The sequence below is a fragment of the Pteropus medius genome, unplaced genomic scaffold, assembly GCF_902729225.1.
Source record: "Pteropus medius unplaced genomic scaffold, Ma_sr-lr_union100, whole genome shotgun sequence".
NCBI lineage: Eukaryota > Metazoa > Chordata > Mammalia > Chiroptera > Pteropodidae > Pteropus > Pteropus medius.
The window spans coordinates 1,315,751-1,342,455 of record NW_024346667.1 but is presented as its reverse complement, the minus strand read 5'-3'; the positions used below and the strand labels follow the sequence as shown (position 1 = coordinate 1,342,455).

General features: G+C 44.3%; 1 protein-coding gene across 2 annotated transcripts in view; it reads left to right on the top strand.

Annotated features, from left to right (window-relative positions):
* Positions 1-26,705, top strand: part of MAML3 (mastermind like transcriptional coactivator 3) — a 365,957-nt gene that overhangs the window by 37,656 nt on the left and 301,596 nt on the right. The window lies entirely within an intron of this gene.

Genomic DNA, 26,705 nt, shown 5'->3' with positions numbered 1-26,705 from the left:
AAAATTAAGTAGTTTGTGTCATTTTCTATAGAACACCACAGATCATTTTGACTAGAGATCATTCAGCATCCATGCGTTTGCAAGCATCTATATCTGTGGTGTCCTTTGGAAAATAAGGCAAACTACCTCCCCACAAATTACAAAGGCAAATATAGTAATTCCGTAGTAGAGAAATCTAGGAGATATCACTTTAACCAAAAGATCCAAGTTAACATTGCCGATACAGAGACAAACCAACAAACATCATATGCCTCTTGATAAGATGTACCGAGGACACAGAATCACCTCTGTGTTCTTCTAAAAAGAATTATATGAATCTAATCATGAGGACACATCAGACAAGCCCAGACTGAGGATCATTCTATAAAGGAGTGGGCCATAATCTTCAAAAGTGTCAAGATTAAGGAGACAGAGGACTGTGGAGAGGGCCAGGCAGAGGCTGGGACCGCAGGAAGGGACAGGTTGGAATGTGGGGGACAAATACTCCCTCTCTGTGTATCGCTTGTGGGAACTACTGGCTTCCTCCACAGAGGTTTCTGAACCAGTTTTCAGAGTTCACTCTTCAAACGAAGTGTGTAATACAGAAGATCCTTTTAAATGAAGTTTACACAAAACATTACGGAAAACTGCTACAAGTTGGATTTCTTCCCATGGGCGGTGGAGGGTAGCAGATAGGAAATTTCTTTGCCAATGGCAGCTTGAGTTTTCTAGCTCTTTTCTATCCAGGCCCATATTTATCTAGCCCTTGTTATCTAAATGATGTTTTTCAATTTCCACCAGAATAGGGCGAGGATAAAGCTAGGATGACTAAGTGAGATTCACAAAGGATTATATGAAAACGGTTCATCGAAATGTTATAAGTTGTCAGACTTGATTGGGATGTTCCGGTCGTGGGTGAACCATTTTGACTAGAGATCCCTCAACATCCGTGTGTTTGCCAGCATCTGTATCTGTGATGTCCTATGGAAAATGACGCAAACGATTGCATTTTTGCATTAGGAGGTTCAGCCTCTGCTTTATCTCATACCATATTTTTCTGGCCTCCTCTGAGGACTGCTGATGAAAAGTGACAGGGCCAAAGGATGGTCAAGAGAATGATAAGGTCTGTCCACCAGCCAGCAAATAAAGTGGCTGTGTCACAGAGGCCTTTGACTAATCGGGCTTGCCATGTTTGTTGTATAATGTGTAGAATGCCATGTTTAATACACAGTGTAGGTAATGTCAGTTCACAACTATAATGTTTTGACAGCTGGTTAAATGCTTTATGGCTGTGGTATTTAGGATTTAACCTAAATAAAACATTTCAGGCTCATTCTGACAAGTATACAAATAGCAGACTAAGAATTTTTTTATATTTAAAATGACGTTACTTTTGTCCTTTTGAGACAGCTGTATATTTGACCATAGGAAATTGCTTATGTTCTCTTAATAGGAGTATTTTATGTTAACCACAAACCTAGGAACCACTTCATATAATTTCGTTGGTAGTCACTTGAGCAGGTGATAAGTATGATTTTATTTCCGTGAAAGAGACAGAGGTTAAAGGCGGGTGGAGCCCTCTCGCCTCACCGAGAGTCGAGCCACCTGTCCCTGGAGGGCTATCTTTCTGTGCCCTTTTGTCCAGTTTTCCCTCTTCGTAGTTTGCTTTTCAAGTCCACGTGACTTTTGACTTTGCCTTTAAATTTAATTACTCTTTCCTGTAAGTACTTTTTCTCCACAAGGTTTTCTCACAAAAGTGTTTGCCGGTCAGAGTTCACTTTTTAATATGGCACGAATGAGACTTTTCTAAGACAGTGTTGTACTTACCCTGAAGACCGTGAGGTATGGAACCCCCAAATCGAGCAGTCCATTATCCATTTTTGTTATTGAGTACGAAGGAGAGGGATTGAAGAGTCCTGGAAAAAATTACCATAAGACAGATGTCCACATCGAAGGCCTCTGCTGATTCCTGATGTTCACCCTTGTGGTCTGTCGTCCTGTTTGGGGGTGCTGTGACTGCCACGTGCTGGAGTGGGGAGATCGTGATACTTGTGCAAGGGTCGTGATGGTCGTAATGAAATGAAATGCCTTTAGAATAGGCTGAAATTGGGAGATTTTTACCAATTTCCTTACTCAAATTTTTTTAAAAAAATCTTAAGATGATAATCGATGAACTATGATGTGTCTCTCTTGCTGGCCGGTGCTTTCTTCAGCTGCAAAGGGACAGTTCACTCACAGTCAGCTACGTTTATACCAGTCACAGCCTCCTCTTTCTCCCACCCGCCCCCCTTCCCACTTAAGGTTTCTTTTGGTTTTTGCAAAGCAGCCATGTGAGAGGAATAAAATAATTTCGAAGAGCATTATATGGTGGGAATTTTGACAATGAGTGGAAGATGGTAATTACTCTCTTCCATTAGACTCAGTGGCTTTGGACAGATAAGCTGTATTGAAACGTGTGACCAGGGCATGGGATCATGGATTGTCTTTCACTGTTGTCATGGCGACAGTGATGCAGGTGGCCTATAACTGCCGGGCTGTCAGATCTTATACATCAAACTGGTGCTAAGTGAAAATATGTTAGAGGCATTGAGGAAAAAATTGCCAGCAGTGTTTATAGGATCAGCTGGAGAAAAGCTAGCCTAGTTGAAGAAAAGATTTCCATTCAAAGCTCTGGGTGATTCTGAAGGAGCTGGAGTTTTTACTTTTTATTAATCAGGTGAAAATGGATTATTAAAAGAAAGAAAACGCTTTCTGGATGTGGCACTGGTTGTTTGCGTACACATAATTAACACGAGGCCTTCTGCTTCCCCCTTGAGCTAATGTGATAATATAATGGCTTCAGAAGAGGCAAGGAGACCTGTGGGGTCCAGAAGCTTTGCTTGGGGGTGAGGGAACCAGTCCTGCGCATTGCAAGAGGCTTCGGTCCTTCTTTTTCCAGAGAGCCTCACTGAATTTTAGTTAGTGGGACATGGTAAGAAATCATCGTAGAATCCTAATACACCACTTCAAGTACTATGTGGAGTATAGAGCTATATACTCAGTTGTGCATATGGGACTAAATCTGTTTGAATGTAGGAGGATGCATTCAAATATGAAGAGGTTCCTCTCTGTCAAGCATAGTTACCGCATTTTTCCTTTTTTCCGTTTTCTCTCTTTTCTTAGTGTCTTCCGTCTCTCTTAAAAAGTTCATAAATGCCTTGTACTGAAACCCTGAAATGCTGAGCAGCAATGAGTATAACTTGTGTGTGTGCGTGCTTGTGTGCGTGCGTGCGTGCGTGTGGTACCTTGTCCCTAGAAGTTGAAACTAGCTTAATAGTTCTCATTTAATCATACTCTCTTGGGAATTGGGAGGAAGAAAATCAGGTATGTTTCCATTTCCATGTTATAGCCGAGGAGAAAGAGGTACCATGAAGCTTGAAGTATTCCCAGACAAAGCAGTCAGTTCTCATTGGTGAGCCAGGCATAACAGATGAGGCGGTGGGTCATTCTTGGTAGGCCCCTGAGTTAGACAGTGGGGCCCCAGCTTCTGACATTTTACTTGGGCCATTCTTCACTATTGAAATCTAAGTTAACAAAAGTTGGTGAAATTATCTTTAAATGCTTTTATGATCGATTAGCATATTAGGAGTTCAGTTTAGCCCACACACATGTATTGGACTTCTACTAAATGGTAGGTATTTTACTTGTGCTGGCATTCAAAAGGAAGTAGCTCTAACATTTGCTGAGCACCTACTATGTGCTAGGTAATTAAATTATTTAATCTTCATAGTAATCTTGAAACGTAACATGTACCGTTTTCATTTCACAGATAAGAATCTCGACAAAACCAAGAGTCAAATGTCTGACTCCAGACCCTATATATTTTTCCCACTATGTGGTTTTAAGAGATGTATAAGACCAACTTGACCTTCCAGGAGCTCACGGTTTCATTGGAGAACCAGGAAAGTTTTTAATAATTATAATGCAGCTCGTGAAGCGCTGTAGTAGATATGTGTACCAAGGAGTACCAAGCGGGAGGTGTCTAACTCCCAAGAGGGGCACATGCTGGAGCTGGTTACTAAAGGATGGCTAGATCACCTGAAGGTAGATGAAGAGGGAAGGGAATGCCAGGCCGAGGGGACAGCATTAAAGACACAAAAGAATGAGACCATGGCACACCTGGAATGGTGCGCATGCATGTGTGTGTGTTGGGTTGGGTTGAGTTAGCTGATGGATGGAAGAGGAGAGAGGTGTATAAAGCGATTCTCTACAATTAGCATAGGATAGCCCAGTACGGCTTTTGCTATATGTGTGATTCGGAGTTCAAACATTGTGGTTGTTGCTTTTTAAGTTCTTACGAGCTAGAGGTTGCTAGATTTTATTCTGTTTTGTTTAATTTCTGGTTTTCTCTCTGTGCCTTCTTGTTTTTCAGGATTTTTATTTTTGCTCACCTGCCATCATTTTCACGTACATTATTCTAGTTGAAGGCTGTCTTGCTTTTTTTACCTAAATGAGCATTTTTTCAATTCATGGTCTTTGAGACTCTAAATAAAAGGAGTTATTAGGCAGAGCTGGTAAAAGAGTCTGGTCACCCATCAGTCCCAGAAAAATAATTTCAATAATTAAGATAAGGAAGATTTGTACATTCAAAGGACTCAGTCAGTGGTTGATGATTCTTCAGCGTTAGCCCCAAGTTGCTGGTTGAGTACTAGACTCAGCTTTAGTGTCTGTGTTAACTGCTGACCAATATACCTTCATCATGTAGTTGATATGCATGATGGAGATTTTAGTCCGCCATTCAATAATGTTCAGACGTTCTTTGCTTTTTTGTTTTCTTGTTTTCATTAAACACCACTCCTTTTAATCCTAACTTCTCGGTTGATGGTTTTCATTCTAGAAATTAATCTCAGGATTTTGCTCAGCCTTGTCTATTTTAGGTCAAAAAAAGAAAAAAAAATAATGAATTGTTCTCAAGCTGTGATTGTTTGCCATTGCCTTTCAAGTGGCCCTGGTGATTATGGTGCCGATGATTAAGAAAAAGGTGAACATCGCAGTCATCGAAAGCGATGAAATAGCGTCTTGGTGTGCACCAGTCCCCATGCTGCACTAAATGAGCTTGCTATCGTGAGATTTCAAATCCCGGTACTTTAGAGATGTTTGCAAATACTATTTTTTGTTTGTTGGTTTTGTTTTTAGTTTAGGTTTGTTTTGGAAAAAGAAACCAGAGTCTAAGGTTATAACTACATAAGGAAGATTCTTCTCCACTTTTATGGCTCATTTGTTCATGGATGTGTGCAGGCACACACAAGTGTATACTTCTGTGTGATTGGTATGTCTAAGACTAGTGCATATAGCAATTTACCATGTGTATCATATAAGGAAATTTACTCTGAAAAGCTATAAATGCATTGCCCAGAACTGGGGCGTATGACAGTCAGGAGCAATTGGAAGGAAAAGACTATTTCTGAGACACTCGGGGTTGAGTGGAAGGGTTAGTCAACTTACCTTTGCTTCTAAGCAGGGAATGTCTATTCAAGAGAAAGAGTTTTGGAAAAAGGAAATGGAAAATTAATTTGAGTTTCCTCTCCTTTGATTTTTTACATGTCTCAGGAGGTTTTTTTTTTGGAAGAAAAATCAGTTTTTACAAAGAAATTTCCAGAAATAAAGATGACGAATGATTCCTTCATTTTAGCATGACTGTCTCCAGTGGCATAGGTCAGCGCAGTGATAGGATTATTAGTAAAGAGTCTTAAAAGAGGGATTAGGGGCTTTGAGGTGGAAGAAAACATGCTAGCTCATTTTCAATATTTTTTTAATTTGATGCAGTACAGCCACCTAATACTCAGGTACAGTGTTTTCCAGGAAAGCAATGTCTCCCTAGTTATTTCGTTGGTGTTTTCACACCAGGGTCGTAGGAATCCACCATCGATGGGCCGGTCTCTCCATCACTTGATGGATGTGTTGTGGACGTATTGACCAGTCTCTGGAAGAGGGGGTCATTTTTTTCCCCCTCCATATTCCCTACAAACAACTTCTCAGAGTTATATGCTCACTTATTAATTTGTCAATTAAGCTATTTCAGCAGGCATCTGTTTGTTATACTTTATCAATCGCAGGCTTTGTAAACAAGGAAAATGAATGCGATCTAACTTGAAAGTGCCCAGAAGGGAATAATCCTGTTTTGTCAGATGGAGAGGCAGGGCTGGCCCGTTCCGTCTTTTCATTTTTAATTCCTATTCTTCCTTCTACAGGGTACTGAGAGGTTCTGTAAGGGTCTTTGACACCTACCTGCACTTGGTTTAGTGCTGAAAACATAGAGCAGGAGATTGGGACTTGGTAAGAATTTGAAATGGAGTTTCAGGCTAAGACCACAATAATGTGGCGTCACTGGTTAAACCTAGTATCATGATTATTTTGATCATCGTTTTAAAGAGCTTTTTCTCAAGTTATAAGTAAAATGCTTTATCTAAAAATGTGAATTGGCAAAAAAGGATTTTATTTTGCACAACGTCTCTTTTGTGATAAGACACAAAAAAAGGCACAGGGAAGTTACATGCTGGCGGTGATGGCTTTGGGGAGAGCGGACGGCTCTATGTGGTTTCAAGACAAGGACCCGGGGACAGGGTCCCGCTAAGCAGGGGATGTGGGTGGAGGGATCAGGGTTACATTTTACTCCTTACATAGCGCTCTGAATGCTCTACACCCACTCAGAAAGTTTAGGGAAAAAAGTTGAAAAGGCTTTGAAGTAATATCTCAGATGAAGGACAGTGCCACTAAGAGACTATTAGAAAATACACATTGAAAATATATATGTAATTTTAAATCCCTTTAGTTGATGGAAAAAAGTTTTATAATATGCCTCAATTCTCTTATTTCAGGGACTGTTTTATTGGGTTTTAGTACCATGTGAGAATCTGGATTTGAGAATAGAGGTTACTGATGTGTGTACAGCAAGCAGTACATACTGTATCTTTACTGGGACAAAAAGTGGAGAAATTTTGTTTGAGTCACTTCCTGACCAGGAGGGCGGGTGAGCTGGCCTGCAAACCGAAATTTGGTCTCTGCTGCGGTGAAGCCGGGACTGTGGTGTTGACGTTAACGTGGTGCAGCCATCAGGACCGAAGATGAAGCAGAATTTCTGCCTCGGCAGCGTGTTTTAGGGTCAGCTCGTCAGGCCTGACCATTGTGTAGAATCCAGGGAAGCCGTGTCGTGAGGACAGGTTGATGCGGAGAACAGACTTCGTCTCTTTCTCGAGTGCCATCGGTCCTGCTGTAGCTCACGTTTGTTACAGCACGATGCACATAGGAAAACCGTTTTGATTTTTCATATAGTTTGGAAACAATACTTCAGCATGTCTTCATGCTTTATATAAAGCTGTATCTCCAACACGCCAGTTTAATTTCGTTTGAAACCAGAATTTCAGCTGAGAGGGTCCCTAATGCACAAAAGGAGCTCACTCTCCCTCAGAACCCAAACAAACACATGCATAAACAACAACAATAAAAGAGTTCCAATTAAGATTTTCAGAGCACAAACACCCATTTAAATGCACCTAACAATTCTCTGGTAGCAGCCACGTTAAATTATTGTTCTTTTTAAAAGGAAAATCCAATATAGTTGAAAGCTTGTGCTTTATAAATATAAGACGCTTCCTTGCATTATCTGAGAGAAAGAGAAAAGCATGTCTTATTTTTTGGGGGGGGGGAATTTAACATGTTTTAGCTAATCAGAAAATCTTATTAATTGCATTAATGAGCTATATAGCATGGCAAGAAGGTTTTTGAAATTTTTTGGCTACAAAAATATGGTGAAAAATATTAAATTGTGTATTACCTTGTAATTTTGCAAAAAGCATGTGTTCGGGTTGCGTGCCCTGCCTGTGGCTTCTGGCAGGTGAGCCAGCATAGGTCCCAAGACCTTCCTCATCGTTTGAGAGGCTGGGGGACTTTCCTGCTGTCACAGGAAAGCCAGCATCCTGGGGGTGGGGAGAGGACTCGGCCACAGAAGAATAGGTTCGGGCGTGAGCTACATTTCCTGCTTTGCCAAAGGTCCGTTTTTCTGGATTTCACACTTGCCTTTCTGCATTTCGGCTTCCTCTTTCTCCTTTACGTCCCTTCTCTGGCCTGCATCCCCTTAAGTTTGTGTAAGGGGTAACATCACAAGGCCATCTCCTCCAGATGCAGAATGAGGTGGTGGCAGGATGGGGAAGCATCACAGACAGCAGTTGGGTAGTTCATAGGAAGTGGAGGGAGCGAAGGTGCACAGCCCAGCTCCACCACTGACCGGCTTTGTGATTTGGAGAGATGTCCCCAAAATTACGTTTCCCCGAAATTCATAGTTTGAAGCCCTAACCCCCAGTGTGACTCCGTTTGGAGATAGTGCCTTGAGGGAGATCATTAAGGTTTAATGAGATCAAAAGTAGGGCCACAATGCAGTATGACTCGTGTCCTTATGAGAAGAGAAAGAGACACCGAGAGTGCGTGCCTGAACACTGAGAAAAGGTCCTATGAGGGCACAGGAAGAAGGTGGCCATCACGAGCCAAGGAGAGAAGCTTCTGGAGAAACCAAACCTACCTGTTACCTACATCTGTCCAAATATTAGTGACAAGTCTGTCTCTTCCCTTCGCAAAGTAAAGAACAGAGCTTAAGCTCTGTACCTCTGGGTCTTGTGTACAGTACACTTCACTAAGCTGGCAGTCAGAAAATCAAACATTCAAACAAATAGGGTTAAACACCCGCTGTGTGCCACGTCCTATGGGCATAGGTATAGCATAAGGTATGGGAGACCTCAGGTCGCTGAGGAGTTGAGAGATATGTCAGGCTCTAGGGAAGCTGGGGTTGCAATATACATGTGTAATGGACATTTCTTTAAGATAAGCTCAGTTTCTCCTAACTGTTCTATCTACCGACAGATAAAAGCAGTATTTCCCTTTGGAGGAAAAGTATTGATTAGATAGGCTAGGATGCTGAGCCAAAAGTGAATAAGATGGTGTTCTAGTTATCTATTGCTGCTGGCAAACCACATCAAAACTTGGTGGCTTAAAACAATCCCCATTTAATTGTATCTGATTTTGTCGATCATGAATTTGAATAAGGCTCAGCTAGGTGATTCTTCATTCCATGGAGCATTCATTGGCTTTGGTCACCCAGTGGCGTTCAGTCAGCGGTTGGTCTGGTCGAGAGGGTCCAATGTGGCTTTACTTGCCTGCCTGGCACCTTGGCGAGGACGCCTGGAATGCTGACCTTCCCTGGGTCCCTCTGCCTCTTCGTGTAGACTTAGGGCCTCCGTGAGATTTCTCTACTAGTGGAATCGGTTTTCTTGTGAGGACACTCCAGGCTCCAAGAGACCAAGGCCAGAGCTATTAGTCACATTAAATGCTAGGCTTGAAAATGGCATAATGGATGTGGGTAACTGTGAAACACAGCGCATGCGTAAGTCATGAAACTGAGAAAGGCATCGTTGAAGCCCGAGTGGAGCTCTGGAGTCCATCAGGGACACCGGGGAGCTTGCAAAGCGGAAGTGGCCTTTGAGCTGAGCTTTGGGGACAGTGGCCTCTGCAGATGGGAGGGGGTAGAGTGGGGATGGCATCCAGGAGGAGGGGCAGGGAGCGTCAAGGCACCAGAGCAGATGGCGTGCTCCGCAGACAGTGGCTGGGAGCCTGGAACCCGGGGCTGCAGCCGCTCAGGGGGCGGAGGTGTGGTGGTCATGAGAGGGGAGGCTGAGCAGATGGGCTGGGACGTGTGGCGTTTGTTCCGAATGTACTCACCGTAGAAGAATTTGTGGCAGAGGAGTGCCACGATCAGGTTTCTGAGTCTGAATCCTGTTTCTAATAGCAGGTTTGGGATGGATTGGAGGAGTCACAGACAAGAGGCCGAGAAACCAGTTCCTGGGCAGAATGGAAGAGAAAGGCTCTGGGAATGATGCGTTGGGGGCGGGGTTGGCCGGACAACTTTTCCTGAATGCCTGACCCGTGTCCAGCACTCTGCTCCTATCCTCTGTCTAATTTATTTCTATCAAAAAGCCAGTTTAAAAAAAAAAAAAGCCATTTTTCAGGTGAGGTCACTGAGGCTTAGAGACATTAAGAACCTCCATGACATGGGACAGCTAGAAGTGGGTGGGACTGAGATTCAAAGCCTGGTGTGTTTGGCTGCAAAGCATCTATGGCTCCACAAAACCTCATTGCCTCACTAGATGAAAACAACTGGACATTTCTTCCTTGTGAGACGAGATGATGGTTGGGCCAGTAAGAAAAATAGAGAACACAGAATTTAGGTTAAGGTCTTTAAAAATGTGTGTCCCAAATTACGTGTATGTGTGTGTATATTGATCACATCCTTCCCACTTGAACATAGTTTTACAACAGTAGTTTTCAATCAGCTTCTTTATCAATATATTGACTTCATAAAGATAAAAATAGTGAAATATACGATTCATGTTAGTTTACTCGATACCATCTCCATTGTTTGTGCATAAATTCATATTATTACACATTAGAATCTTATAAACGGAGAATCTGTTGTGCCACATGGAACAGACCAAGACATCAGGGAGACCTGGGAAGGAAAAGTAAAAATGAGTCGGAGAGAAACAACATAGCGGTTCATTTGGGAATTCCTCTGCATAGACCTGTACCCCGCTTCTCCCCCAAATAAGTCACCTTTCTCATTTTAAAAAAAGATAAGGAGGACAACAATCTGTGTCTCTTAAATTCTGTGTCTGCCTAAACTCTGAAAGCCAGGGCATGGACAGCTCCTTCTGCCCTGGGTTCCCAGGGGAGCAGCCTGGTGAGGACCAGTAGCCACAGGACCTTTGTGCTCAGGGGTGCAGCACTCATGGCTGCAGGCCCACCCTCACTGTGAAAATGCAATTCTTGGTGCCCATCACGACGAGATTTGAAAACAGTGACATTTGGAAGATAGATACCACATCCACTCTGTTTTATTTTCACAGGTGTTCAGAGCCCTTGAGAATTCCTGGTGTGGATGATGTGCAGAGGATAAGGGGAGAAGAAGGGTCTTGCTCTTCTTTTTTGTTGCTCAGACTCCATGGCTGGAACAGAGCTTGCATGTAGCAGATGCTCAGTAAATATTTACTGAATGAATGGTTGCTTAAACACCACGGGCCAGCCCGTGCTAGGTGCTTGACATTTGATGTTTCATTTAATTTTTCACAAAACAGTGAAATCTAGCTTTGCACTAAACGGATGGGAAAAAAAAAATCAGTGCCTCAGAGAAGTTAAGTAACTAGCCCAAGGACAAACACCTTGCATGTCATAGAGCTGGAATTCAAACATGGATTTGTATAGCTCTTAAACCCTTGCCTTTCTGAGTGTATTGCACTATTATATTCTTTATCAGAATATTGTTTGGATGTAAATCAATACACTTCACACATGCAAAATAGAATTTACCCTTATTTAAAAATGTGAGAACTCTGAGAACTCCCTGGATCAAGCACATAATAGGTGATCTGTAAATGTCGAATAAATGATTGACTAGTGTTTATTTCTCTCAAGTCTGCTACCTCGTTTTTTACTATTGCGGAGAAAAATATGGAAGACTTAGCTTTAAAAATGTTATTTTCAAAACAAGTTTCTTAATACAGGTGGGTTGACAAAATGCCAGACCAATAGGTGATAGCTAGTTAATGCTCCCTGTCCCATGCCAGTTTGGAAATATTTTGTAGCAACACAGTATTGGGGACATTGTAGTAATTTCTTCCATCTTGCTAAAAGCGTTCACTTCCTTCTTGTCACCAGGAAGGGAAGAAGCAGTGAGCTGGGAGATGCAGTTGTGAAATTTCCGGTTTTTCAGGAATGGCGAGATGAGAGGCCAACCTCTAGCCTCCTTCCCATTATTCTCTCTCCTTAACTCTTTCGTATTGTTCATGGGATTAACAGGTTTCTTTTCTCTGTCCACCCTTCACCCTTTCCTTCTCAATATCCTGTTTCTTAAAGAGTTTCTCCTTTAATATTGTCTCATCCAACAGCCTTTTCTTTTAACCCCATTTCAAACTCCTATCATTTGTGAAAAATAACCAAGCATCTCTCTTCCCTCCATTCTTGGCGTTAATCTGGGTCATAGCTGAACCACTGAGGAAACGATGACCCGTGACTGGCATCATGGGAACCAAACCTGCTCTTCCCCTTTTTCCTCATCAAAGCTGCTCCTGTCCATTTGAGAGGCTGAGACAAGGTAGTAAAAGGCAGTGGGAGAGGGAGGAAGGGAGGGATAGAAGGAGGGAGGGAGAGACTGAAAGATGGAGACAGAGAGACAGAGAGAGACACACACACAGAGAGTCATCAAGACCAAAAGAAAATTGGTTTAGACGTAGATCCTTCCTTGAAATAGATTCATCTGTTGTGCTTTTGACCTGAATTTAAATCTTAGTCCATTAGCGTTTTGCATGGATGGGAGGTGTGGGACATGCTATATTTGGTGGTTTTTTGGCAGATGAGGTTTCCTGTTTCACTCCGTTTTAAAATAAAGCTGCGTATACAAATGAGTTCTCTAGGGCCTTGAGTCAGTCAGTCTTGGCGGCGAAGGCCTGTGACAAGGTTACTTAACAGTTAAGCAGTGGAGTTGAGCAATGGCTAACGACCGGGCCATCAGGAGGGGCCCTGGAGGGTCTCTCAGTAGTAACATTTTCAGATACACGCAGTTTCTCTCAGAAAGAGTGAACACTTAAAACACACACATTGATAGAAGTCACTCTTAAGATAGTCTGTATTTCTGTTTCTCTTCCAGTAGAGGATATTGCATAGAAGCCAACTCCGTCTTGCTATTTCCATCATCATGATGAGAGTAAATATTGTACCTCTCTTGTGCGATGGTGTCATTAGGTTCTGTAATATGGGTGGAACTCGTTGTCCCTAAACATGTAAGGTCCCCAGACTGCTGTGTACTCTGTGTTCTTTTAAAGTGTGTCTCCTCTTCTGCGTATGGTTATAGCACTGAACTGCCACCACGGCGTGGGTCCCTAGGAGCCTCTTTCCACCTCACCTCGCTTGATGTTTTACATCTAACTTCTTGTGACTGGAGAATTAGATTACACAGATTATCGGAGATGGAGTTAAAACGAGGACACGTGGGCTCCGAATGCAGACCAGATGCAACCTAAACAGTTACCTCTTTCGGTTGTATCTAGAGGGTGCACATTCCGATATTTTGTCTTTTCAGAAGCGCGTTTGATTGAGGTTCCAGGCTGTATTCTGGTTAGTTAGGATTTCAAGACAAGTGAGCTGTCATTCTGTGACTCATCGTTGTACTGTTTTAAGCAACTACACAGCCTCAGAGAATAAAAGGATGTTAATTATCTCCAGTTTCCTGTCATGATTCACGTCATTGTCGTCGTCATCATCTTCAACTCCATCACACTATTAAACATCCAAAGAACATAAGTTTCCATACGAAATATGTTACGCAGACACGATCCTTGGTGTCTAGGAGCCTGTCTTCTCTAAATAGACAACATCAAAATGGATCTAATTCAGAGTAAGATATTGATTGCTCTGTGCTAAGAGATGGCACTAGCCAGTAATACAGAAGTACAGATGCAGTGTCCTACTTGCCGAGAGCCTACTGTGTGAAACGGCCACCCACTGTGTATAACTGGCTGCTGAGACTACCGGTGGAATATTACACGGTTCCCCTAAGTTGACCGTAAGAAACTGGATGCAGTGACAGAAATTTGTGTGTCAGCATATGGGGGCCTAGAGGAAAGGCACAGAGCCTAGTCTGGAGGTGAAGAAGCAAAGAAAGATGATGTCTGGGCGGAGTCTCAGGTAGGAGCTGGGAGAAGCCGTGCAAGAGGCAGTTCTTTTGGGATAGTGGAGCCCGAGCAAGAGCAAGGAGGCAGGCAGCTGCCTGGCGGGGCAGGTGCCAGGTGCAGGTGGGGCAGGTGCCAGGTGCAGGTCCCTGCTGCATGACAGCGAGGGGAAGCAGGTTCCCGAGTGTCATGCAGAGGGGCTTAGAGGGCAGGGCAGAGGGGCACTAAGTGATGGAGCTGGGTTTGCATAGCAGTTCCCTCCTGGTGGGGGTTCATGAGGAGGATGCGTTTGGGCTTGAACTAGAGCTGCGGCCCTATCTCAGAATTCTGGGGGCTGAGTTTGAGAAATGTGTGTGATGTAAAATTCACAAAGTTTGCAGACAGATGTAAGGGATAAGGACGGGAAGCAGTAGCTCTGGCCTCCCAGCCCCTGAGTGCAGGTGGTGTCACAAATGGAAGGGTCACCCTGAAGGGGAAGATAACGGGTTCGGCTTTAGATGCGTAGGTGTGACCCGTCGGTGGAGATGTCGAAGGGAAGCGCTGGTACCCAGGCTGAGCTCTCAGGATGAACTTGGGGCACCTGGGGTTGCAGCTTCCACTGATGTGCCCCGTAAAAGTTGGGGAAAGCGACCGAGCTTGCTGGGAGTCGATATGGTGGGGGCAAAGGTTCTTCCCATTCAGTCAAAATCGAATCTGGCAAAAGAGAGCAAAGAAGGGTATGTGGTCCCCCAATGGCAGGGGACTCAGTGACATTGTTTGAGAAAGGTAGGGCTCCTGTCTGAGGCCACCAGGGGCAGCTCCTGAGGCAGCTGGTAGCAGCAGTCCAGGCTGTGGGAGGCGGCCCCTCTGTAGAAGTGGGCTCAGATCCCCGAGCTGGTTGGCCTGGCTTTTGCCCTTGGTGTTCAGTGGTGGCCTCCATCGGGTTGCCACCCACAGGGGAGGGGCCGAGAAGAGGAACTTATTTCTGCGTAAAGTGACTTTTGACTTTGATGCAAAAGAAAACAAAACAAAACAAAACAAAAGACAGTTTATTGCACACTTCATGACCCAGACTGGTCACCTGAGAAACAGAGAACAGAGAGAGAGAGGCGGGAGGAAGGGTCATGTTCAAATAGTTTGTTCAGCTTGAAACAGCATTTTAAAAAACACAAAGAGCCGAAAGGAAGAGAAAGTTACTTTTGTGCGGGTCCTTAATTGGGAAGTTCACACTCTGGCCGCTGGGTCTCTTAGGAGCCACCCCCCATCCTTTGATGTGCTCTCTCTTCATCAGAGAGAGGTCAGGGCGATGGCTGAAGGGAGCAAGAGAGGAGCAAATTGGTTCCAAGTTTAAGGTTTTCTTAATTAGAAGGCCCGAGAGGAGATAAGGGCACACCGGTCTCCCCGCGTGTGGCTGGTCTCGGTCAGCGTTGGTGGCCCCCGGTGAGCTTTATTTGACTTGTGATTTTTCCTTCTTTATGCACTGAACAGAGTCCCTTCTCAGGTATTGGGTGGGGAGCATGTTGCCTGAGGATGGCAATTAGCTAGAGCTAGACCAGTTCTCCTTTGTATAGTCCAAGATGAGGTGTACAATTACTTAGGCATCTCCCAGACGGTGCCAGAGACCTCTGTGCACACAGTGGGACAGCAGGTGCATCCTCAGAGAGCCCCTTCCTCCTTCCCCCTCCCGAATGCCTCCTCACGTGGATGAAATCCTGGGGACACACGGACCTTGCCTGCAAATAGAGCCGAAAGCGTATGTTACATCATCAGGCCTGGTAAAGCTCGTCGGCAGAGAAGTTAGGAGCTTATTTTAGACCCCCAGACTGGACTGAGTGGATCGAGCTAGATCAGGTCTCTTCCGGCTCCACCTCAGCTGCCAGCACTTCTGTGGTTGCTGGGGCTTCGGAGGCTGGAATGTCAGAGAGAGCTTGCTGCTAGCTGCGGGGTGAGCAGGACACGTTCACCGCTATTCAGCTGGGAAAACCAAGATGCTGACAAGCCAGAGATGGCCTACCACCCAGCTAGCTGATATATTTTGCCCTCCACGTTGCTGTCAGCTGTAGTTCATCGGGCGGGAGCTCGATCATAAAAGACCCGGTCTGTTCTTCGACCTCTCCTCCTTTCTCCTTTTTTCTCTTAGAGTTTAAACTTAACCATGTGCTTATGCCCTTAAAGCAGACCTAGTGCCTTCCGAAGGATGTCTCAAGCTAGGTCAATACATTTCGAGGAAGATGCTTCCGAATGCAAACTGAAAAGGTTTTAACCTTCTGGGATAAAAGTCTTAATGCAGTCAACAGCACTATAGATTCGAATCAGGATGGCAGGGGAAACTATGTGAAAAGGTGAGTCTTTATTTTTGTGGTTAGAAGCCACTGAGCCATCAGAAGGATATCATTTCAGAAATTAAAAATCTGGACACGAGATCTGGCAAAACTTTTTCCTATTTAACTATAAAAATTCACGTTCGGTTATATCTTTAAGGAACCTTTTTTTCTTTTTTTTTTAATAAAACTTTGTGACTAAGTACAAATTTACCACAAACCAATTTAACAATAGGTTCCAGATATAATTTTTTAGGTCTTTCAACTTAGGATTGCCTAAGGAAATTCACATGTTCTCTACATTTTAGGGCCGAGCGTTAGATGGCTAAGGCCCCTGTATAAAATCTGAGTTCATAAAAGGTCAACGAGAATCGATCAAGGTTTAGCCGTCTTCAGATTGGGAGGCTGCTCCTGCCTCGATTTCGCAGTAAGGTAGGGCCACGTCCCCTACTTATCTCCCGTCCGCTGTCATGCTTCTCACCTAAAATTTCTGTTGCTTGAATAGCACCGTAATTATTATTGACTTAGGGCTTTTAAGAGTCAGATATTCCTGTTTTCCGTTGTCTCAGTGTAGACCCGGGCTCAGAACAAAACCGGAGTGCGGTCAGCGAGCCTTGGTCCCTCTGCAGCCGTTTCGAGGACTTCTGTTCAGAACACAGAGCGCCCAGCCGTGCGGTGCGGGCTCGAGCAGCCCCTGGAAGCCAGTGTCCTGTCCCCTGGTTTCCGCTGTCATCTGGGCTGGCCCCTGATGGCACACATTGAAACACAAATGACAGCAGTAATTGGCTAAGAGAGAAACCACGATGAGTGAGTGAGCCGTGCTGCAGGGAGCTAAGTGGCTAAGTGACAATTACTGCTCTGCAGCCTCCGGGATCAGGAGCAGCCAGGCCGTTTGTTCTCGGTTTTAAAGGGGCAATAACACATTAATGGGAAGAGGGCTTCTCATTAACATGCCTCTCCTAGTATCTCATCTGACTCTGCTTTGAGGGGTGGGAGTCGGTGGTCTGGAGAAGGATTGCTTTGTTAACTGCCTCTCCCCAACTCCAACGCCCCTGCCCCCTTCTATTGGATTAGAATTTTGGAAGTTTATGTCCTTGATTCTGGTAAACGATTAGAAGATTTGATTGGAAGATTTTGTAACAGAGGGACCCGATATCTACATCAGGGGTAAGGGGACGGGGGCACCTCAAACTCTGTGTAAATTGCCGTTCCTCCTCCAAGAAGTCCATTAACCTGAAGATCTATTAGCCAGACACAACGGTGAACGACAGACACCATCCCTGCCCTTTTCGGAGCTTGCAGTCTGGTTCGAAGAGACGGATGGGGAAATAAGTAAAACTATATAGTCTGCTATTTACTGCTCAAAGCGGAGGTCCTTGATAAAGAGAAGCTTGGCATCCTGTGGAAGGTGTGGATGGGGACTGGGAAGTTGTAACCCAGCATAGGCTGGGCTAGCCCTGCCCTGCTGTCTTTGAAAGGCCATTTGCACCCAGTCCTGGTCATAAACAACCATTAAGATGATTAGCTTGGACTTGAGATAAGTAGACTAAACAAACCGATGAACTAGTTGAGAACCCTTTCTCTCGGTGGAATCTGCCTTTCCACTACATTTGTGCAAAGTTCTCAGGGTCTGAAATACTTTTCCCAGTATTGTCTGTTGGGCTCGTTGTTTTTGGTTCGTTTCCTTCAGTCTAGGCAGCTTGGTCACTTTTTATGAACCATCCCTGGTTGAAAGGATTCCGACAGCTTTCGTTGCCTTGTACAGAGAACCGGTCATTTTTGGGAACAAGCATTCGTCTGGTTTGCGACATATTTCTACCCAGAGGCCCAAACCTCCCTAAAGCAGCAAAATAATGAAAGGAAGAGGTTAAACTCTTACAGGCGGCGAGTAGAGAAGTTCAGCCCATTCTTGCGTACTTCTTCATGAAATCACCGGGCAGAAACGGAGATGCTGGACTGTCTGATTAGAAAAGGCCTCTCTGTCCAATTTCCGAAGCAAGCCTAGATAAGAGTTTGTGGAACCACAAAGTAGTAACTACAGACTCTTCAAGAAGATAAATAAATTGTTCTTTTCAATAAAGCTTTGCCGTGCAGGGTCTTAGATTTGTGTAAGAGCCTGTCTAGGTTGGAATTCTGACTCTGCAATTTACTAGCCCTTGGACCTTGAGAAATTGTTTATCACATGAGAATAACAATAGAGCCCATTTCAGGGTTGTTCTGAGAACTCAGAGTTACTACAGCACTGAGTAAGGCTGTATGTCAGCACTGGAACATAGTAAATGCTAATTACATGTTAGCTGTCGTTGGTACCTCATATCTTTAGTATGAATCACGAGAATAATAACAACATTCTAGCATTCCATGAATACCATGCAGGGCCTGGGCAGCCCAAGAATCCTTCCCACCTGGGTCCATTTTATTTTTTCATTGTTAGATGTAGTGCACTGGAAAATGAGCTACACAGAAAGGATTCTGTAGAATGTCTGTCTAAAGATTAAAAACAACAATAACACCACAAAAACAAGCAGCAGATTATTTGGATATAAACTTGGCTCAATTGTCTTGGAACAACACGGCGATAGCAAATAGAGAAGGTCAGTATTCGATGTTTTGGGGAAACCATCCCGTGATTATATCATCAAAAATCGCAATTGGAGAAATGAGTTTTTTAATGCCTTAAATGATCTGATACACGTAAAGAAAATTCACTCTTTTTGGTGTAGTATTCTGTGAATTTTGACAAATGCCGAGTCATGTAACTACCCCCACAATCCAGATACAGAGCAAGTCCATTACTCCACCTCCAAAGAAAATTTCCTCACACGGCCCCCTTGTAGTCAGACCCTCCCTCCACCTTTAATCCTTAGCAACCACTGACCTGCTCTCCATCCCTGTGTCTTTGCCTTTCCCGAATGTCATGTGAATATAATCATAGAGTGTGTAGCCTTTTGAGTCTTACTGCTTCACAGCATAATGTTCGAGGTTCATTCGTGCCGTTGCATGTATCAGTAAAAAGCTTATTTTTCACTCATAAATCATTGAAATCTAGAGCTAGAAGGAATCTTAAAGATCAGAGCCAAACATCCTCATTTCCCAGGTGAAGAAACAGAGACCCCTGGGGTAGAGTGACTTGCCCAAGGTCATGAAGCTAATTAAAGAAAGAGCATGAACTTGGAATTCCCTGCTAATAGTCCAGGCAGCATCTATCAAATCGTGCTGGGATTAAGAAGAGTGTAGCTGATTGTCAAGAGGGAGCTCCATTCTTCTTCTTATTTTTGGTCAAAATCCGATCAAGCGAACTTAGCCTTACTTATGATAGTGAATTTGGAAGGTAGATTTCTAGGAGGTATAGTTTCTTTAGGAAGTATATAGATAAGTCTCTTGGCAACACATTCCTTCCTGTGGCACCTGCAGCTGGCCTTTTTACCACCACACACACACACACACACACACACACATATATATATTTTTTTTTTGCTGGCATCAATCATAGATATAATAATAGAGCTTAACCTGAAGTCTTATTATTTATTTTGTATTTATAAGTTTTTCGATGTCTAATTTATAGGACTATTATGAATATAACCATCTTCCTTTTAGTTGACATTTTAAATACTGATAGGTTTCTAGGTGGTGTATTCTAGAGCACACTGCTAGTGGATCCAGAGTGGAATTCGGAGCTATCGATTTCTTAGTCCATTTGTTAAATAATTATTTGTGGAAATTGACGGTGTGGAAAGCCCTGAGCTGCAGGAGATATAATTAAGGCACTGTTTTTAAGAAGATTACATTTGAATAGGTATTTGGTGTACGAAATAGGTACACCAAAAAATTCTAATTCAGATTAGTTTTTTCAACTGTAGTTAGAGTCTTGCTGAGCACCGTGAAGATACCGAGATGATGATGCAAACTTTCCTCAAGAAGCAAACTCAGGAATTACCGAAGAGAGGTACAGATAGAATGCTACTGGAAATGTGGTTTCTTGGTTGGGAACCAGTTGGGATATGGTGTAGCGGTGCAGAAGGCACCCCCAATTCTGTGCACAGGAGAGACAAGGTCAGATCTGGGCTACAGGAGGTTTATCTGGCAGCGCCACGCAGGCTGGACGGAGAGGCCAAGACTGGAAGCTGGAAGATGAGGTCGCTGGGAAATGCAAGTAGCATGGGTGGAAGCGAGGAAAGCCCAAATCATGAGGCCATGGGGTGGGAAGGGAAAGGTGTTTTGGAAGTAGCTGTATGGAAGGGGGACATTCAGAGAAGGTGATGAGATTGTGTCCTCGGCGGTTGGCCGGCAGGCCTGGCGTGATGGAGAACTTGAGGTTCGTCCGGGTGGTAAGTGGATGGTGGAGAATGACGTAGCTGGGGAAGAGGCAGAGGGATTTCTCTCTCTGACTAGGTCAGTTTTGGATGAACTAGATTTGGTGTGAACAGTTTTGCATGTGTGAACCCGTGAATAAGTATTGACAATTGATTGTGACTCATTTCCAGAAGGCTAAGTATTTCCCGTTTTCCTTGAGTAGAGAATCTGGGCTTTGTCCGAAAGAGTTGGTAGCGTAGTTAGTTATGATTAAATGATTGTTTTTGACCTGCTCTCCCAGCTTTGGCATGATTCAGTGCTTAACGACAGGCAGTGTGAAGTGTGAAATACATGAGATAGAATACAGACCATAAACTATCACTCCGAAAAGTACGCACCCTAGTTAGGAGTTAAAGAAGCATGTATTAAGACAACTTTAAGGTGAAGTTGTGTGCCTAGAAGACTAGAAACAGAGTAAATAGAAGTTTTAAATCCAGGGTTGATCAAAAAGTGGGAAAACGTCCTCACTTACACTGAGCTGATGTTTCCATAAGTGGGTATGACATATCCAGAGAAAAATCTTGCAATAATTAAAAAGAGTTAAAATGCTACTTTTTATAGCCTTAAAACCATGGAAAATCCCAAATCATTCTAAAGAATACAGTGTCTTGTGGCAGCATTATTTACAACATTAAAAAGCTAAAAACAGTACAAATCCCCAAATAACAGAATGTCAAGGCAAATATTGCTTAATAGGATGTGTTATTTGGCTTAGAATGGGATGCTGTGACAGGAATAAGTGTCTAAAATAATACTCGATGGCAGGATATACAAGGTAGCATGGACCCTCCGCTGACCTAGAAAACATGACTAAAAGGACTTAGAGTCACATAAAAAATGGAAGTTTGTAACACAGGGAAGGGACCGGTAGAAGAGTGTTTTGTGTTTTCACTCGTTTTCCTAAGTGAGTCAAACAGGGGCATAGCCAAAGCCAGGAAATTCCCAGTGAGGTCGTTTACTATGCATTGGATCCCCCCTCACCCCTTCTCTCTCTCCTCCCTCCACTCTTCCAATGGTTCAGGTTCCATTTATATAATTACTATATATTCACGAGACAGAGAGGTGTGATGAATTAACCTCATCTGTGAGAACCTGAAAGCTAGTACTTTAGTTCTGATTCCGTCGTTCCTGTAAGATCTGGAGCGAGTCACCTGATTTTTGATATTTGAAAATTTCGGGTCTCTTCTGTCCTCCCTCCCATTGATGCTGAGAGGATCCTTGGAATCACACAGGTGAAAGCACTCGAAGTGTTTTGACAACTACATAGGATATCGTTGAACTCTATTGTGAGACGAAAGAACGTAAAGGAAATGGATCCCAGAGCTGAACGGGGGAGAGTTTGAGTCTGAAAATGTGTGCTTATCAAAGTGGAATTGAAGAAGGAAAAGTCGCAGTGGACACCGAGGGAGCAGCAGAGCCCACGTGGGGATTTCAGAGCCCCCTGGGAAGATCAGCTGTTCCCGGCTGAGAGGGACTTCGGACGCTTCACTGAAGCTTTAATGTTTTATGTATGTGCAGAAAGATGCTCTCATATTGGAAAACAAACATGCAGGAGGGCCTGTGAGAGCTGCCGCTTCTATTCAGAAAAGACGAGCTGAATCCAGAAAGAGAAAGCATCCTGGTGAAATGAAAACTCCACGCGTTTAGTCAGGCCCGGAATTTCCTTTTGTAAAGTAAACCCGGAACAGTAGTAGTTAAAGGCGAAAGCATATGTTTTGACTGGCAAAAATGTTCGAGGCCCAAGCAGCAAGGTGTAGGACAAATGGTGACAGATAGAAAATACACTCGACCCTTGAACAACACGGCTTAGTGTGGGTCCACTAACATGCAGATTTAATTTTTCAAAAATCGGCATATAGGTGGACCTGTGCTATTCAAACCCATCTTCAAGGGTCAACAGGAATTTAAAATGATGGTTTTAAGTACAAGGAACTACAGTCTCTGGGAAAACGTGACTCTAAACGAAGGCAGCATCTCCACCCAATAGGATTTCGGGTGTTTCTAAACAGCACGGGTGCCTCATTTCCTTTATTTTAAAACTATTATAAATTAAATTTTAAGGTGCCTGTGGGCTAGGCATGTTCTTGTGTGAGAGACAAGGAAAGAAATAGGAAGTATGTTTAGAAGTCTTGGTTTCACTCAATGTGTTCGCCTACTTTGGCCCAGCAGCTCTAGAAACATGACTTCTAAGCAGCTTGTTTCCAGGCCCAGGGAGTGGGAGTCAGGAAGAAGTGGGAGGGACTAGTGCAGGGCCCCGTCTTGTTTTCCTTTCCCCGAGACAGTCAGATAGGGGCAAAGTGGAGAAGAATCCTTTTAGCTTTGGATGGAGGAGTCATAGCCAATGCATGCACCCAGTGCGGCTCACGGAACCAGGGGCAGGGAGTGAAGAACCTGCCTTCGGGGTTTTACAAGGGTGCCCCTGAGCCTGGGCTCCGTCCCCTGTGAAACGGATCCAGTCTAGGGGCGTCCTTTGAAGTTACTGGCTGCTTTACTTGGACCAGCCCTGTGACTGACTGCAAAGCAAGATGAGTAACTGGTCCCAAATGTTTAACTACCCATTACCTGTTTGTTAAGAGCTTGGGAAGAACTAAGCAAAGAAAACACAAGAACAGGTTTGACAACAGCTAGTTAGGCCTTTTGGTGTCTCCATGCTGGGGCTGGTATGTAAACAGATCCTTGATTTGGTGAACTTGTTCACAGCCTGCTGACAGCTGCATTGTGGTCCTGGGAGCAGATACTGAGATGCAGAAAGCCTTAGAGGGGACCTTGGAGGAGAGCGTTTCTAAATAATCACCCAGCAACTGTGGCCACAGCAACAAGAGCAATCACCCGCCGCTAAACTATATGAATTAGTCTTTTAAAAAATGTTTTTTCTAAGGTTACCGTTAGACTAGGTGGTTAATTTTATGGAACTAAAGTGTAACATTTTAAATATTATACCTCTGTATTTTTCACATCCTATGATAAGACCTTACACATAGTGTGTTCGAGCCATTTTTTTTAGTCCTCAGAGTAGGTTAAAGGATTCTCTTTCTGGGGGGAAAAAAAAAGCCTTGTTTATGGTCCACAAATAGTTGCTAAAACTTCTCTTTTTTTCTCTTTTCTTTTTTTGGTTTGTTTATGAGTCTTTTTCATTTTCGAGGTCAAGAAATAAACGCTGGCTTGAGGTCACGCTTCATAGTAACCCGAGGTGAACGTGGAGGAACGTTAGGAAGAAGTGATGGGAAAAAAGGGGATGCGGCGAATCTGAGACATAAACACTCAGATACGGGAAGTCGAAGAATTTAGGAAGAAATAAATTTAAAATGGCCGACCGACTAGTAAAAATGAGTAACGAAGCGAGCAGCACCGGGGTTGTCTCTGAGGCGCCCGATCTTTGGGAAGGCGGAGGGCCGGCATTGCACACTTCCCTGACGGCTGTGGGCAGGCACATGACGCGGCTCATGCGGCAGGAAGTCATAAAAAGGAGTGGAGAAAAATTTCGTAAACAAGTGAAAAGTCGAAGTGATTGTAACAAGACTTCAGAGTTGTAGATGCCATAAGAGGGCAAACCCGAGATGTCATTGAGCCTTTGCTTGTCCAGTGGTTTATTTTTCCAGTAAGAGTTTGGTAAAGTTTCTCTCAAGTGCATATTAAAGGAGAACAGTAATCATTTATCCACCCATTCATGGTCGTTCATTCATTCTTTCATTCCATTCATCACTTATTGAGTGCAGTGGGATGGCGACATGTCACCAGAGTTAGCGAGATGGGTTTGGCCGTTCCCCGCTGGCAGCCAACCGTGAGTTGCACCTGGTATTCCTAGTGCTGAGTTCCATAATCAGCAGGTTGGTTATTTATATTTTTATTATTTTTTTAATCTAAGGTGTTTCTTTTGCCACCGGGCTTGTTTGAAGCCTGCAGGAATGAGTGTGTGGGGGAGAACTTAGGCCAGGGGGAGGAGTGGAGTAGGCCAAATGCCCATTAACAACCTAGGGGAGGTGGGGACTCGCAAGATGATTTTAAAAGAAAACAACACCCCCAAACCCTGCCATTGACAAAACATCATTTGGCCTAGTCAAAGCAGGGAAGACTTAGGAGAACCTTCTGGTAAAACTGTGAGTAGAAAAACCAAAGAATCACTGGAGTGTCCACTGGAGTGTCCACAGGAGTGGTTGGCAGTTTGGTGGCATAAGTTTCACAGAGAGACCTGCGTGTTAGAAGAAGCGCATGATTCAGGGAAGTTTCAGGTGTCAGGTGGGAGAGGCCCAAGTGCCATTTATGTGCAATCAGGGAGCGTATTCATCTGTATCCCTCGCCTTCCTGTTTTTCTGGCTACTTAAGAGTCTGTGTTAGACACGTGTAACTCCCTAAATCTGGGCCTGGGCAGGAAGGGTAAGGGCACATCGAAATGGCATATGGTGGGAGTGCTCACTGATTCAGACACGACTTGCTGAGCGTCAGTTAGATGCGTGAAAGTGGTGGCTATTTTCTTCCCGTGCCTAAGAAGAATGAGCAATAGGGAGGAAAATAGGAGAAATGCTTTATTGCTTCTGAAAAGGCGAGCCTTCCTTCTGAAGGTGAGCTGCAGTGGAGTGAAAGAGACCAGACCTGAGTCTGTTCTCACTTCTCTACTTACTAGTCAGGCTGTTTCAGAGGATCACTTAGCGATGATGAGCCTCAGTTTCTTCTTCCGTAAGATGGGGATAATAATGGCTACCTTCCTTTTTGTAGATTTGTTGGGAATGCAAAATGGAATTGTTCATAGAAAGAAAGCAGACTACACTGTTAAGCACTGTTTATACATGTAAGATGATTGTTATTTAAAAAAGAATAGTAACATACCCAGTGTGGACTACTTGTCGGCTTATCGTGTTTTCAGAGATTGCCTGCCGGGTGGAGCCTCAGCAGCACAGTTGACTTGCGAACAGAAGTTTTTCTGGTTCTGTTTGATTTTAGGGATATTGGGATAAGCTCGCCCCCAAAGGAACCCAGGAATCTCACTCTGGTCTCCACCTGTAGCAGTTTTGGCAAGTCCCAGTTCAGTTTCCTTAAAAAAAAAAAAAAATCCTTGCGTGGTTTAGTTCTGTTCTGGGAAAAGCACGGTGGGTGCTTCGGTGACTGTATCTTTTGAGCCTTCACCTCCTGACGTCACTGAACCGGGCTTGGCCTGTGATGTCAAACTGGACTCTGAAGGCCTCACGTGGATGCAGGCTTGCGGCCTCGGTGATGGCACCGACTGTGGGCAGCGCCCCTCGTTAGGCCTAAGAGGCTGCGGACGAGGAGGAAGGACCCTGAGATGCAGTGGGAAGAAACCATTCCTCGGGTCCCGTTGAGGCGCTTTCGGTTCTGCAGGCCTGTCTTCTGTCTCGGGGTGAGCCTGCCGGCTTTGCCGCAGACGAACCTGCTGTCTCTGCCGCAGATGAACCTGCTCTCTCTGTGCGGCTCATTTTCAATGAGACCAGGCTGAGAAATGAAAAGGAAGAAAGAGAAGCATTTCCCTTTGAGAACATATGGAGATGGCCAGACCCATCCCACATGGGCCCCAAGGCAGAATAAACTTGCCCAGCTAGTGGTGAGCAGCCATGAGTGATAAAACATTCTTCTCCCGAACCCCTTCGCCCCTTCGCCTGGGAAGAGGGTGTGGTGGGGAGAACACAGCAGGAATTCTTTCTTTTCAGCTGCTTCCTGCTGTGTTGCTTACACTCCCTCGGCAGACCTTACTGGGCTGCTACTGTGTGTGTGAGAGAGAGGGAAAGAGACAGAGCGTGTGTTTTATGGAGGAGGCCGATTAGCTTGGGCCCTGTTTTTGTTGTCATTGGCGGTGCCGCGGATCCTATTTTATGTTTACTGCCCCTTGACATTTCTTAAAAGGAGTCTTCAAAGCAGAAAGCCCCATTCCGAAGAAAGGTTTCTGGGCGATAAAGTTGACAGGGTTTAACATTGGGAAAGTAAACCTAACAGAAAAAGAAAACAGGATAAACGACTCCGGCTCCATGCCACAAAAGGCCTTTGATGGGAGAAGGCCCTGTTTATGGAGATGTGGGGGCAGGCCCGTGCTCTCCACATCCTCCCTAGGACTCCAGCCCGAGGCCTGTTTCTTACCTCCCCACTCCAGGTCCCAGCATTGGCAGAAAATGCCATCAGATAAAATCATGCCGGCGAGACTTCAGCATCGATTTCTCAGATCAGGTCCCTGCTGACGTGTTTTCACCCCCTCATCTGCTTCTCCCTCTGCTCACTCGGTATTAGTGCCCCTCCATTCTTCAGCCCAGCCCTGCCAGCACATTCAGTGAAACTGGCATTTGCATGTTGAACTTGAAACCGACGTGCTTCCTATAAC